The sequence below is a fragment of the Mauremys mutica genome, chromosome 2 (assembly GCF_020497125.1).
Source record: "Mauremys mutica isolate MM-2020 ecotype Southern chromosome 2, ASM2049712v1, whole genome shotgun sequence".
Lineage (NCBI taxonomy): Eukaryota > Metazoa > Chordata > Testudines > Geoemydidae > Mauremys > Mauremys mutica.
The window spans coordinates 266,715,005-266,730,691 of NC_059073.1; the positions used below are offsets into that span (position 1 = coordinate 266,715,005).

General features: G+C 41.9%; 1 protein-coding gene across 2 annotated transcripts in view; it reads right to left on the reverse strand.

Moving 5' to 3' along the window:
* The window catches only part of EPC1 (enhancer of polycomb homolog 1), a 108,492-nt gene extending 100,437 nt beyond the window's left edge, over positions 1–8,055 (reverse strand). Inside the window, exons 1-2 of one of the 2 annotated variants that reach the window (XM_045003827.1) lie at positions 7,929–8,055; positions 7,138–7,326 (exon numbers count right to left, since the gene is read on the reverse strand). The gene's annotated coding sequence lies outside the window, so the exon portion shown is untranslated. Of the gene's footprint in view, positions 1–7,137 lie in introns of both variants that reach the window. The other variant, XM_045003826.1, reaches the window with a different exon arrangement.
* Positions 8,056–15,687: the final 7,632 nt, after the last annotated feature.

Below are 15,687 nucleotides of genomic sequence, written 5' to 3' on the forward strand. Positions count from 1 at the left end.
TACTGGATTTGTTTATGCTCAATTCATGTTTTGAAGCTTATTTTCATAACCATAAATGCTAAAACATTTTAATAATAAAAGCTTGGTTTTGGAGATGAGTTATGTGACAAAGATGGATTTGTGGCAGTAGAATCGTGGAATATAGAGGGACAGGGCCCTGTTTATACATGCTAGGTGAATCGTGGAATATAGAGGGACAGGGCCCTGTTTATACATGCTAGCTGATAGTGTGCCTCTACCTTAATTTTATTACAAACTAATTCCCTAATTTACTTCAGTATTTCATTACTATTCACTGTCAACAAAAGCAACAAGGAGTCCTTGTGGCAACTTAGAGACTAAAATTTATTTGGGCATAAGCTTTCGTGGGCTAGAACTCACTTCATCAGATGCATGGAGTGAAAAATACAGTAAGCAGTATAAATATTACAGCACATGAAAAGATGGGAGTTGCCTTACTAAGTGGGGAGTCAATGCTAACGAGGCCAATGCAATCAAGGTGGACGTTGCCCATTTCTAACAGTTGAGCATGACAGAAATTATCTAAAATTCTTCTGCCTTTTATCTGGAGCCCACAAAAATATGATGAAAGTGAATCTTCAAATATCTCTAGACACCCAGAGAATGCCACAGTGCCTTTTTAGGGCTTTTGGAATTGGGAAAAATATTAGGAACAGAGGACCTTGATACCTTTTTAACCTCCTCTGCACTGAACCCCTCTTCTCAAATCTTCCCTGAAAGAAATGTATATTTCCTCTGAGCCTTTTCTTGCTCTTTTCTCTCCTGGATCTGCACCAAGGGGAGAAGACTGATCAGCTCCAATAATACATAGGAGGGGCTTTTTAAGAGGGCATTTTCACAAACCAGGCCCTGAGCTTGAAGATTCAGGAATTGAAATGCACCACTATACACTATCAGGAGGTCATCTCTGTCTAGAAGGATGAGTCTTCTTCCTTAGAACAGGTGGAGCAGGTCTGCAAGCCACCCCAGAAGTATCCCAGGCAGGGTTATCACTACCAGAAAACTCCTCCCTCTTGGCCTTAAAGACTTTGCAGATGATGAGGAGTGGAGAAGAGGGAAGGCAAATCCTCATGCCATCAACCAGCTGATCACAAAGGAATCCTGGAGTCAGCAGTTCCAAATCCAACTATCTGCTGCAGTAGGGGTTGATCATTTAGATTGGACATGCATGCATCCAGAGATGACAAACGTAATTATTGCTATCCACTAGAAAACTTCTTTATGGAACTTCCATTTGGCTGGGTGGTTCTAAGTGCAGTTGAGCCAGTCAGCATGGATAGTGAGGTATACAAAGTGCCTTCAGAGATCTGTAGTTTCTCTCTGCCTAGTAATACAGTAGGATGGTCTACTTCAGGAGGTGCTGGTTCTTGGTTCTCATAGGTGATTCAAATAGACTACTACAACCATATTGTCCAACCCCATCAGGACATGTTGCCTTGTAGATTGCCTCAAAGAATGTCTGACTGCCCAGAGTTATAATAAATTGATATGAAACATCATTATTTGTGGGGCCAGGCACCTGAAATAATCTTGTGGGAGAGTTAGTACTCCATCTCCTCAGGCTGGCACTGGAGTTGATGGCAAGTTGCAGGGAAAAGGAAAATTGTGCAGGAGGGACTGTTTTAGGAAATTAGAACTGTCCAGCCACCAGGTCAGAGATATCTTCACTGACATGGGGACCTTCAATTTGATTTCATTGGTGGTTTGAAGCAACAGGAGGAACTGTTGCAGGAGCTGAGAGCCACTGACACCAGGACATCAGGTCTTGGCAGCACACCATGGTCTCCAGAAGGCACATGTAATTCCTGATAGGTGTGTGTCTCATATGCCGATAGGCCCAGATCTGCATCTTCAGCTTTTTAATCCCTCCTGGAGATGGCAGCGCTTTTCTGTTTTGTGGTTATCACTGCTCAAGATGGGTGAACCTTTGGGAAAGGATCAAGAAGCTCTTGTTCTGATTCATTATGAGCTTCAAATGGGCAAAAATATTTATTTAACACCTCATTGGCCTCCTGGAGGAACTGGACTCACATGAGCAAGTCACCCAGATAAGGGATTATGCAGTTGATATTACTGCCATCATCCTGAAGAAGGTCCAGGAGGCAGAGGCATGCCCAATGGTAATGCAATACGATTCACTGAAGCATAGCTGTCTGACAGAGAACCTGAAGAAACTCGGATGATCTGGAGCTACAGTGATGTCAATGGATGCCACTCCCTTGAAGTCAATGGATGCCAAGAATTCCTCTTCATTGGTCACTGCCAGGATGAATCACAAATTTTATATTAAGCCATTAATTGGTTATGAATTTGTTAAACCATATCAAATCTAGAATAACCACAAATAATTGGACCTCTTGTGGGTTACAAAATATCTTGAGTAGATCACTTTGCCCAACAGGTCTAGGGAGAAAGGTGTGATGGATCCAATCTAGAGAAGATGGGAGAAGGTTTCAGCTACTTCAGCTCTTGTCTAGTCTGATGAAAGTAGAGGATAATCTATTAAGTAGTGCTCCTGAACTACTCAAAGGATCTATGCATCCAGTCTGATGCTGGAGCAGACATGCAGGAAATCCTTCCTCCTAGGATCTGCAATTGGGTAAAGTATGTCCTCCTTTACCCAAAGTTAGGATAAGATTCCAGTTTGAAGTCTGTCTTTCAAAAGGACTACTTGTTGGCGCGTGTCACTGTTGCACATGTGGTAAACTGGAGAACACTGGTGAAGAAACATCTTCTGTGAGACGAGGAAGGAGCAGAAATGGAGTCTTGCTCAAGTGGCTTCATAGAAGAGGGAGAGAGGTTTCTTTTTCTGAAAACTGTTGAGAGTGAAATCAAGGAGTCTTGGAATGGACCCTTAAGAGCCAAGAGTCTGAGCTGTGAGGACATATCCTCTCTCCAAGGAAGAACCCAGAAAACTGGGTGAGGTAGCACCGAGGAAGTCAGGATGCTGGCTCTTACCTGAATGGAGTCTTGGGTCATGTTGTTTGCCACTAGAAGACACCTGGAGAGGTTCCTATGGGCCAAATTTTGGGAGATGGTGGAGAGATCCCAGTCAGACTGAATTTGTTAAACTGAACTCAGAGATTCTTGTCCAACGTAGTCTCAAGAAAGTCTCTGAAGAGAACTGAGGAGGTGGCTGTAGATGCAGAAGATCAGGGCCCTCTCTTAGGCTATTTTGTGGGAATGGGTATTGAATAAGAAGGGCATTCTCACAAAGACGGAGCAACAAGGCTGGATAGGCCTCATTAAACTAAGCTCTGGGCCCCCACTGAATGGAAAGAGGGCAAAAGAAGAAACAAAGATCCCTTTCCTGCATCTTTACTTGGAATTCATCCTCCTCACTGTCCCCTTGCTGGCTTCACTGAGGCAGTTATTAGTCCTACTGGGCTGGGAAGAATGGAGCATTCATCTAGTTCCCACCTGTAAGCATTCCTTTGACCCAAAAATCAGGACTGTCCCTATAAAATCAGGACATCTGGTCACCCTAGGGATAGCTCAGTGGTTTGAGCATTGGCCTACTAAACCCCAGGTTGTGAGTTTAATCACAAGGGGCCATTTAGGGAACTGGGGTGTGTAAAAAAAAAAAAAAACAAAAAAAAAAAACCCTGTCTGGGGATTTGTCCTGCTTTGAGCAGGGGGTTGGACTAGATGATCTCCTGAGGTCCTTTCCAACCCTGATATTCTATGTCTTCAAGTCAACATTGGGCATGGTCACAATATGCAGACTGGCCACACTGTGGACTGAAGCAGGCAGAACCTTCTTCTTTTGACTACTTCTGCTCTGTGATGAATCATAGCCTGGCTGAGGTAAACTGGAGCACCTCTGCTGTCATCCTGGCAGGAAACAACTGGGGACTCAAGCCAGGAGAAGGAGGATTAGATCCAAAATCCTCCAGGAGCACTCCTTGCCTGTCTCACAAAACGAGGAACAGCCAATGTCTACAAGGGCAGAAGCCACATCTCAGAAAACTCATCATAAAGTATAATATAGATAATACAGTAGAAAGCTGATCTGTTGACTTATTTTTGTTAAATGCAGTTGCTGGTGGTAAGTAGGATGAAATTTGCCCATTTTTTGGGTGTAAGTTAAGATTTCATTTAAATAAAAAAAAGTTAAGTTTCTAACTTTTCTGAAGGTGACCAGATGGCATACAGTTGTCCTCTGTCAACAGCTATAAACAACAGAGATATAAACTGCCTGTATTCATCTCAACAGAGTGCTAACTCTAAAATCTGCCACTATTTGCATTAGTTCTACTTCTCAAAATGGCTATATATTTAGGGGTTCTGGAAGGCGGTAATATCCATACCCTTCCAAAACCTTTATGTATTTTGAGAATTGTCAGCAAGTATGAGAAATTTTTTGGCTACAGACTTACTGATTATTTGTCAGGGGTTGATTTGTTACACACATAGTTATAAAAAATATTCTTGAATGAAATTACATTTAGTAAATTTCTACTGCAGTCTACACATGATGCAAATGAGTACTTATAAAGTCATCTCAAAATGTCCATTGTATATTACTAAAATGATGGTGCAGCTGTATTATTTACAAGATGATTCATAATCACTTTTCACCGATGCAAGAACAATAAATAACTCTGCTTCTGCTGATCTCTGGCAGCAAAAAGGCCATCCACAGGTGAAGTCTAAATGATGCAAAGTACCAACAATCTTTACTAGCTCAGAAGGCCCAGAACAGATTAGTGCAGCCTCAAAAACAGAGTATTATATCTAGGGAGGCTAAAAGATGCACTGATACAATATTCTGATTTCCAGCCTGTGCCAGTGGGGCATTTTTGGAGCCTTGCTGCTGCGTAAAGCTGACTTTTCCTGGCAGAAGCTCCAGGGGAGCGCAACTGTTTGACCCCTGCTCACTATCTCCTGGGATGCACATGTCTCTACTGAGCAAAGGTTCAGACTGCACTTCCCTGAGCCAACCAGTTAGGTGGCTTTGTTTAAACTGTCCATGTGTAAATTATAATCACAGGGATGGTCTAGAGAGTATTTGGTCCTGCCATGAGGGCAGGGGACTGGACTCGATGACCTCTTGAGGTCCCTTCCAGTCCTAGAATCTATAAGTTTCTCCCCAAATTAAATATCTAAATATATTCAGATTATTGGAAAAGACATTTGGTAAGTAAATGTGTTTTAAATATGCATTTAGACCTTTAGATAAAAGTTTAGAGGATCAGTAAAATTCTGGTTAGAGGGACAGAGAGACTCCATTCTAGAAGATATATTTGATAAAGTATTTCTGATGCAACAATTTTATAATTTGTAAATGTGACAAGCATCACATTTATTATTTAAAACTGTACATACAAAGCATGTGCATAAGTCAAGTTATAAACAGTCAATTACACAAAAATATAAATAGGCAAATTCCTTTAAAAAAATCTTTATTGTTCTCCACACCTAAATGTATTGGTTAACCTGTTGAGTTTTCTAGGCTGTGTTCTGATTATTTCAAACCCAAACAATGAACTAGTGGTTTTAAAACATGTTATTTTGATTTAAGTATACATATCTAATACATGACTATCTTCCCACTGAGCTTTTAATTTTCTTATAAGCACAATACAGAGGTTTGCAGATAACAATGCATGTCTTTTGTGCCCTATAAAGATTTGGCTATTTGCAGTCTTTTCTGTAGTATAAGAAAAAATTAAATGTAATGTTTTTGTCTACTCCTGCTCTAATTACAAAATAGAAATTAAACAAAGCAAAGAAAACCATAAATGCATCTGTTTCAGAATTTGGAAGAAAACTATTGTAGGTTTTACATTCCATATAGAAAATATGGACATTAAAGTAACAACGGGCCCAAGCCCTTATTCATGAACAATCAAACTCCCAAAGACCTCACTAGAAGATTTGTATGTGCAAGGAATAGAGAAATGGGGCCCTTAATATTTAACTATCAGCTATGAAAATAATGTTTAACTTCACAACTGGCAGACAGTGGACTACTATCACTGTAAATTTATACCAAAACCTTTCCCAAAGTATGTATATGTAAAATGATTTCAAAGATTTTCATTTGAAGCCACTGCAAGATCATTTTAGGGGTGGGGCTAAAATCTTATTGAAGAAAAGAAAACTGATCTACAGAGAGGATTAAAAAAACCCTCCCTTTTCTCATTACACAAAAACGCAAGAGGCTGTGACGAAATGTTTGTTCCGATCCATAGTTCACCTAATATCTACATAACACAGATCCCCTCCGACTAAACTGCTCCTACTTTGATGAAAGAAAATGAAAAGATACAATAGATCAAATCTTGCCCCACCTTCCCACCCCCTTTCTCTTAGTGAAACGGACATACATTGTTTAAGAGCACCACAGCGCCACCAACACAGATCAATGCAAAACAAAAAAGATCTCCCACCGTGTGAAAAAAAATGCGCCTAGAAAAATGCCAAAAATTACAAAATGTCTCCCAAATGCACCTTCTCGGAGAAAAACAAGACATCTCTGTGAAGTGTGGCTAAATAGGAGCCTTTGTATAAATATGGCTTTAAGCTGAGTGCTGTAAGAGAGCTCATTTTCAGATAAAAAGGCCACTGTTTAGAAACAGACATAACAGGGTTTATATTAAGTTATGTCAATCTCCACCTTCATATACCAAGGGCAGGTTTTTTCCCCTGTAGTTTGAATCAAAGTAATCCATCAAGAGCTATCAGAAACGGCATAATAAACTAGTTTAGCTACAGCCACAATAAATACATTAAGATAATATATCCCTATATAAATTAGCCAATCCATTATATTTATAAATTGTGTGTAGATAGATATAGATATAGCGATGCATTTATCACTCCGTACAAAACAAGTCCATCTTAAAAATATTTGAGTTCTCATACACCTCGCAATAATTGAAGTGCGGTTTGTGCTTCAAATATATTAAACCTTAAAGACGGAAACAAAACTGACTGTCTTTTAATTGTCGAAATTAACTAGACAGCATTGGGTGGAATACGCACGAGATCAAAGGTAAAGAAAAACACAAAGATACATTTTGTTCAGTAACATAACGAAAATCCTTTATGGTAGATATTAATCGCAAAAATGTAGCAACAAATATATATATATTTTTTTTACAAACTTACCTTTAGAAGCGGCAGAGATGATAGTCCTTGCAAAATGACTGTAACAATATAGGCTGTATACTTGTTCCCCTACAAACAGCCATCTCCATGCAGTAAAGCGATATCCAAACATCTTTAGAATATTTTGTAAATAGAAAGTGGTACTTTCTTCCATGATCGCTGGTTGAATTAAGAGGTTTTCCTGAGGCTCTGTGGGCGTTTGGAAAAATCGGAGAAATATCCAAAAAAGATTAAAAGCAGCAGGAGCCAGAAGACTCTGGGGTTAACAACTTTGTAATGGCAAACAGGCGTGTTCTGATTGGTTAGGAGGGCAGTGTCCCTACAGTCTGCACTATCCCCCGCTCTCCCCCTTCTGCAGCCTGGAAAAAAAAATGCAGTGTGCCATTTTACACTTGAATTTTAAACACACAGCCAACAAAATCACCAAAGTCTATGCTTGATATTTAGTGACAATGCAAAACAAGAAGTTCTTTCAAGAGTCTACATTGCTATTTCAGTAAAAAAAAAACTCTTTAAAAAGCCCACAGAAATAATTCAGTCCTTTTCAGCCAGAGGCTTTGCCATTTTTCCGTCTACTTCCCTGAAGCAAGTTTTTACCGAGAAACACATTAATCAACGTTTTCCAGACATCTCATGCAATTTTAAAATAAATATATCAACATTATTATGGTTTAATAATATTACAGAATCTAAGAAAGCCAGTCATGCCTGAAACAAAATCCATGACTCCTTGATATTGGAAGGCTTACATCCCAGAGAATATTCATTTTTTTACAAATCTAGATACCTACCTTATAAAAGAACTAAAATAATATTAATTTCAACAGATACATCCATTATGGCAGGAATAGTTTTTCCATAAATACTGTTTAAAAACCCCTCCTTTAACTGACTGACAGAATTTTACCATGCTGCCCACAAACAAAATGGCTGTGGCACTGAGTTTTTTGGATCCTCCCACTGTGCCTCCCCTTGGCCTCAAGGAAGTGGTAGAAATCCAAAATAAAATCAATACTAAAAGTACAATGCACAGTCTAAACTCCATATGACACCATTAGGCATCTTGGAGGGTGAGGAATATTTACAAATGTCCTAATTTCTCAGGGATTTTTATTGTTTTAAAAGGGAATCAATCACTGGATGTTTCCACGACTGTGTTATTTGAACTTCCTGCTTTACATATTTATAAGGTCTTTCACCTATTTTGGCAGGCTTTCAGATTAAGTGGGTTGGGAAATTTGATGCTGTGGCTCTTTAGCTGTGAGCTGAGTCAGGTACTCAGTGGCTTAACTGTGTTGTTGAAATGAAGGCAAATTCTAACACTTTAATATTCAGTACAAAATTTAAAAAACCCTAACTTATTGCAATGTTATAGTGAGAATTTAAATACACAAAAGCCAAGACATTCAATGTATGGTTCCCACACTAACTGTAATGTAGGCCCCTTGCACATAAAAAAGCATTTTGTATTCTTGTATGTTATTTATACTTATGGCTTAATGTAATGTAGGTGAATGATGTTTTTTGTGAAATAATCCGGATTTTTTTTACTTAATAATGACTTGTGTATTTTTGCAGCTTATGGCTTTTTAAATTAATTTATAACAAAAATTTGCACATTCAAATCAAATTTGCTCATGAATAATTTAAAATGTTTAACCCATCGTTGAACCATGATGCTATTTGGCACTTACACCTCTCTTGTTGCAGACAGTTCCATAGGGCCTGACTCAACTCCCATGAAGTCTTTCTATCTACGTTAGTGGAAGTTGATTGGTTCCTCAATGACCAAAATGAGATCAAGATGTCAGTTTAAAGGCTTCCCTGAAAAACAGCAACATTTGAAGTGGGAGACAAGAGGAGAGGTTGCTGGACTTGCTGAGCCTAATTCAATGTCATATGAAAAATTGTAGATATAGATTCCTTTCCCCTCAACCCAACCAAATCCCTCTTAGAGGCACTGGAAATGACTCAGTGGAGTGGGTGGATTTTTTTCCTGACTCACTTCCCACTCCCATTCCTAGGTCACAGATTTCAAAAATAAAATGGCTCATGATCAATTTGTGTTATGAAAAAAGTCATGACACTTTTTGAAGGAATAAAGGTGGTGTAGTGGAGAGCTAGTCTGGATGACTATGTTCTGTCTATTTTTTTATTATTATTTATTTAGTGAATTCAGTGTTTATGAAACTGTGGTTAGTGCTAATTATTGTGGTGGTTTTTTATTATAGAAAAACCTGTTTACTAGACTCTGGACTAGGGGTGGGCAAACTACAGCCAAGGGGCCACATCCGACCCTTCAGACATTTTAATCTGGCCCTCGAGCTCCTGCCAGGGAGAGGGATCTGGGGCTTGCCCCGCTCTAAGTGGCTCCTGGAAGCCGCAGCATGTCCTCACTCCAGTTCCTATGCATAGGGGCAGCCAGGGGAATCCATATGTTGCCCTGACCCCAAGCTCCAGCTCTGCAGCTCCCATTGGCCAGTAACTGCAGCCAATGGGAGCTGCAGAGGCAGCACCTGTGGATGGGACAGCATGCAGAGCCTCCTGGCCGTGCCTCTGCATAGGAGCTAGAGAGGGGACATGCCACTGCTTGAGGTAAGCACCACCTGGAGCCTGCACCCCTGACCCCCTCCTGCGCCCCAACCCCCTGCCCTAGTCCTGATCCCCCTCCCGCCCTCTGACCCCCTTGGTCCCAGGCCAGAGCACCCTCCTGCACCCTATCCCCTCATCCCCAGTCCCACCCCAGAGCCCGCACCTCAACCCCCTGCTCCAGTCCGGAGCCCCCTCCCACACCCAGAATTCCTCATTTCTGGCTCCACCCCAGAGCCCTCACCTTCTCCCATAGCCCAATCCCTAATTTTGTGAGCATTCATGGCCCACCATACAATTTCCATACCCAGATGTGGCTCTCAGGCCAAAAAGTTTGCCCACCCCTGCTCTGGACTGAAACCACCAGCTCACTGAGCACAGGTACCAAACAGACCTCAGCTGACCACAACTTTTGGTCACTATCAAGTTTTGTCATGTCCAAACTGGCAACCTAGAATTAAAAGGTTCTTTTCTCTTAATAGTTCTCTGAGCCATGCAAACCTCACCTCCTGCAGTCTCCATTATTCCCTGCCCTAAACCATCATTTAACATTAATAAGGTTTGTTAAACACCTTCTGTGTTCTACCCCATCTCTGGTAGCTGCCTTGCAGTAGTGGATGCTACAGAGTTATAAAGCTCTTTGTGGTTCTTCGGATGAGAGGTATTACATAAGTGTAAGATTATTATTATTATTAAGACAACGTGAGGTGCTTGTGAAGTATGTTGCCTATCCATGATATATTTTAGATTTCCAGAAAGCCTTTGATGAGGTCCCTCACCAAAGGCTCTTACGTAAATTAAGTTGTCATGGGATAAGAGGGAAGATCCTTTCATGGATTGAGAACTGGTTAAAAGACAGGGAACTAAGGGTAGGAATAAATGGTAAATTTTCAGAATAGTGAGGGGTAGCTAGTGGTGTTCCCCAAGGGTCAGTCCTAGGACCAATCGTATTCAACTTATTCATAAATGATCTGGAGAAAGGGGTAAAAAGTGAGGTGGCAACGATCTCAAGATAGTTAAGACCAAAGCAGACTGTGAAGAACTTCAAAAAGATCTCACAAAACTAAGTGATTGGGCAACAAAATGGCAAATGAAATTTAATGTGGATAAATGTAAAGTAATGCACATTGGGAAAAATAACCCCAACTATACATACAATATGATGGGGGCTAATTTAGCTACAACGAGTCAGGAAAAAGATCTTGGAGTCATTATGGATAGTTCTCTGAAGATGTCCACGCAGTGTTCAGAAGCAGTCAAAAAAGCAAACAGGATGTTAGGAATCATTAAAAAGGGGATGGAGAATAAGATGGAGAATATCTTATTGCCCTTATATAAATCCATGGTACGCCCACATCTTGAATACTGCGTACAGATGTGGTCTCCTCATCTCAAAAAAGATATACTGGCATTAGGAAAGGTTCAGAGAAGGACAACTAAAATAATTAAGGGGTTGGAATGGGTCCCATATGAGGAGAGATTAAAGAGGCTAGGACTTTTCAGCTTGGAAAAGAGGAGACTAAGGTGGGATATGATAGAGGTATATAAATCATGAGTGATGTGGAGAAAGTGAATAAGGAAAAGTTATTTACTTGTTCCCATAATATAAGAGCTAGAGGCCAACAAATGAAATTAATGGGCAGCAGGTTTAAAAGAAATAAAAGGAAGTTCTTCTTCACAGAGTGCACAGTCAACTTGTGGAACTCCTTGCCTGAGGAGGTTGTGAAGGTTAGGACTATAACAGGGTTTAAAAAAGAACTGGATAAATTCATGGTGGTTAAGTCCATTAATGGCTATTAGCCAGGATTGGTAAGGAATGGTGTCCCTAGCCTCTGTTTGTCAGAGAGTGGTGATGGATGGCAGGAGAGAGATTACTTGATCATTACCTGTTAGGTTCACTCCCTCTGGGGCACCTGGCATTGGCCACTGTCGGTAGACAGGATACTGGGCTGGATGGACCTTTGCTCTGACCCAGTATGGCCGTTCTTATGTTCTTATGTTAAATTAGCAGTTTTTAAAAAAAAATAGTAAATATGAAGTGTAAAATGCCAAACTGTTTTCAACTGAGATGACGATTGAAATATATAGTGCAAATTTGTCTGTTATTTGTATGACTTTAGTAAAGAAAGATGCATTAAGTATATCCTTGTGCTTTGCAAATTGCCACAACTCGTCCCTAAATCAATTTTCTTATTGCTAGGAGTGATTCCAAAGTGTGCTACATTGCTATATCCCTCCTGTACTGGTTTCCTTTGTGAGTTGTGTCCAGTGAAAGTTCGGTGTTAATATGGAACTTTGAGAGTTGACATGGGGAGTTTCTACTCAAAAGGCAGAGAGCATAGCATACCCTCTACTGAAACAAGAAAACAAGCCTGCTATAGATTCAGAATTAGATTAAAGTGTACACAGAAAACTGTGTGTGTACAAATAGCATCTTTTTACTCAATCTCTCTGCTCCCTTTATATGTTCCGAGTTCCATCTGCTTGCATCGCATACATACAAACAAAAGATTTTGCTACCTTTTACTCCTATTAGCACTATATAGACAATTCAATTAATCTCTAGGAGAGCTAGTCAAATTGTATTTTGCATTTATGCATTTATGCATTTTTAATAGAATTAATGACTAGGGTCCAGTTGCAGAATCTTTATTACTGGTGGTGATATGTGAGCCAGAAAGAACACAACTGATTTTGCACTGCTGATAATTAGAAAGCTCATTTATTTTACTTGTAAACTGAGTAGATTTATTCATAGATTCATAGACTGTAAGACTGGAAGGGACCTCGAGAGGTCATCGAGTCCAGTCCCCTGCCCTCATGGCAGGACCAAATACTGTCTAGAACATCCCTGATTTGAGCTGAAGTAAGTCAAAAGACGATATACAAGGAGGCTCACTCACAAGGCCAGTTTCAGTATCTTTTCAGACTATAGCTGTACTTGAACATTTTATTGCAACTGGAGAAACAAAACTATAACATAGAGCTACGCATTATTATTATTAAGTGGTCTTCTGAGCTTGCCTACCTTGGCAGTAGCTGAAGTATGGCAAATTTATGTAAATTGCAAGAATTTGCACCATGGATCTTCCAAAGCATCTATGAAGAGAACTGTTTCTTCAGCTCAGTACCCTAATGCATTTAAAACAGATCCCAGGCTTTAACCTTAGCAGCATCTTCTTATCTAAAATCACTAGAATGTTTATCTAAGTTACACATAATTGTACTGTTAAATAAATACAGATATATAGATAAAAAGATTACTCTTTATACAAGATTCTCTTTAATAAATCCTCTTTTGAGGTAAAATTCGTTCCTGTTCAGAGTGTCCACAAAGACCTAAGCACTGATTATCTGGGACTTAAATGGTACCTATTATTAGTGAATGCACAAACAATACAGTAAGATGGAAAAGGTCCAAAATACAAAATATAAAGTTGGGAGATAAAACAGATGTATAAATCAAAAAAGATAAAAATGTCAAAAGGGGTTAGGTAGACATCATACATGTTTTAGCTATTCAGTAGCTTCAGGGTCAGCAATATGCAGTCTGAAAAGACTTCCTGGTAGAGTAGTGTAACGCTGACAGACCCCAGTTGTCGGCAGACGGGATCGAACCTGGGGCCTCTAGAGCTTAGTGCATGAGCCTCTACTGCAGGGGTGGGCAAACCACGGCCTGCATCTGGCCCACAAGCCATTTTAAGCTGGCCTGCAAGTTCCCACTGGGGAGTGGGGTCAGGAGCCACACCATGTGGCTCGGCTCCACTCCAGCTGGGATGCTGGGTCGGGGGCCACACCACGTGGCTCAGCCCCGCTCCAGCTGGGGCACTGGGTTGGAGGCCGCACCATGCACTCGGCCCTGCTCCAGCTGGGGTACTGGGTCAGGGCCTCACCACACAGCTCAGCCCTGCTCAGGCCAGGGTGCTGGGTCAGGGTCGCACCACGTGGCTTGGCCCTGCTCCAGTACTCTAGCTGGGGCGCAGGGTTGGGGGCCGCACCACACAGCTCCCAGAAGCCGTGGCATGGCCTCGCTCTGGCTCCTACATGCTCCAGTGGCCCCCTCTGGTGCTCCAATGGGAGCTGCAGGGGTGGTGCCTGCGGGTGGGACAGTGTGCACACTTCCGCGTAGGAGCTGGAGAAGGAATATGCCACTGCTTCCAGGAGCTGCTTGAGGCAAGTACCGCTTGGAGCCTGCACCCCTTAGCCTTTCCCCATGCCCCAACCCTCTGCCCCAGCCCTGGTCCCCTTCCCACCCTCCAAACCCCTTGATCCCAGCCCGGAGTACCCTCCTGCACCCCAAACCTCTCATCCCCAGCCTGCACCCCCAGCTGCAAACTGCACCCCTTCCCCAGCCCTGATCCCCTTCTCGCCCTCTGAACCCCTTGGTCCCAGCCCAGAGCACCCTCCTACACCCCCAAACTCCTCATCCCCAGCCGCACCCCAGAGCCTGCACCCCCAACCAGAGCCCTCACCTCCTCCCGCACACCAACCCCAATTTTGTGAGCATTTATGGCCCACCATACAATTTCTATTCCTTGATGTGACCCTCAGGCCAAAAAGTTTGCTCACCCCCTGCTCTACTGCATGAGCTAAAAGCAAACTGGCTGTTAGCTAAGGCTGCAGAGCAGACTCATTAATTGCTCTCTAAGTGGTCTCAGTGCCACTAGATGGGACAGAACACCACTCCCAGGAGGTGTGTGGGTTATACTGGCACGAGATGAGCAGCCATTCAGGAGGTGTACAGCATCCTCAGTTGCACCACAGCTACACAGATGGCTGTTTCTGAGTCCCCAGATGTGGTCATTTGCTGCACACTTACCTGCCCCACCTCTAAAATGGTTGAGCTAGCACCAGAAATAGGATGGCAACTCAAAGCCAGGCAATGTCCCATCAGGTTGAATTATGAGGAAGAACTTCCCTACAGAGGGAGCAGCTCGTTTTGATTCTGCTCACCATAATGTGACCGAGCCTAGACCTTGTGCATTCATCCTTAATGATATAACTAATGTCTTGGTTCCCAAACAGGTATACATCTTAAATAAGTATGATGTAATTTGTTTATTGCTGCTTAATGTGCCAGGTATGTCAGAAAAATCAGTTGGTCCAACAAAAGATATTACCTCACCCACCTTGTCTCTCTAATGTTTCAGAGAGATGGCAGACTTCTAGCGTGGCTTCAAACTTGATGGCGCCTTTTTCAGACTAAGAGCTGGAGCAGGCCATAAAGCTTATGAAAACAGGAAAGGCTCCAGGATTGTATCCCTATGGAGTTCCTTACTTTACCTAGTCCGAAAAGCTGGCTGCTTTGGTTCAATCAATGTTTCCAATACAGTTGCCTCCCAAAAAATGGGAGTGGGGCAAAGGTCATAGCCATTCCAAAACCAAGAAAGCCACTGAAAGATCTCAAGAGTTACTGACCAACCTCTTTCATTTGTGCTACATATATGCTTATGGAAAGACTGATTCTGATGTGCATCAATGAGGTTATCGAACCACAACTGCCCTTTGTTTAAGCTGGCTTTAGATGAGGATAGTGTATCCGAGATCAAGTTATTCAGCTAATAAAAGACATCAAAGATGTCTTTGAGAAGGGCAAGAAAGTTGGCACTGTTTTGGGCGATCTGTTAAACTGCATATGATAATGTCTGGCAAGAGGGGCTGACCACCAAATTGTTGCAGGCTATTCCTGTATGCCCAAGGTGCAGTTCATCATGAAAATTATAATGAGTTGAAGTGTCATCTTACAAGATGGAGACTAAGTCAGCTGGCTCAATTGTTTCCATAATGGACTCCTGCAAGGATCCATTCTAGCTCCTGTGGGCAGTGGGTATAATACCTGGGCCATGGTGGCCCCGCTCGCCCCTTCCCCAAGGCCCCCACCGCCTGCTGTTGCCTGCCTGTCTGCCATGTGTCCTCCACTCCCCCACAACAAAGGTCCCTGCTGCTTGCGGCGTCCCTCCT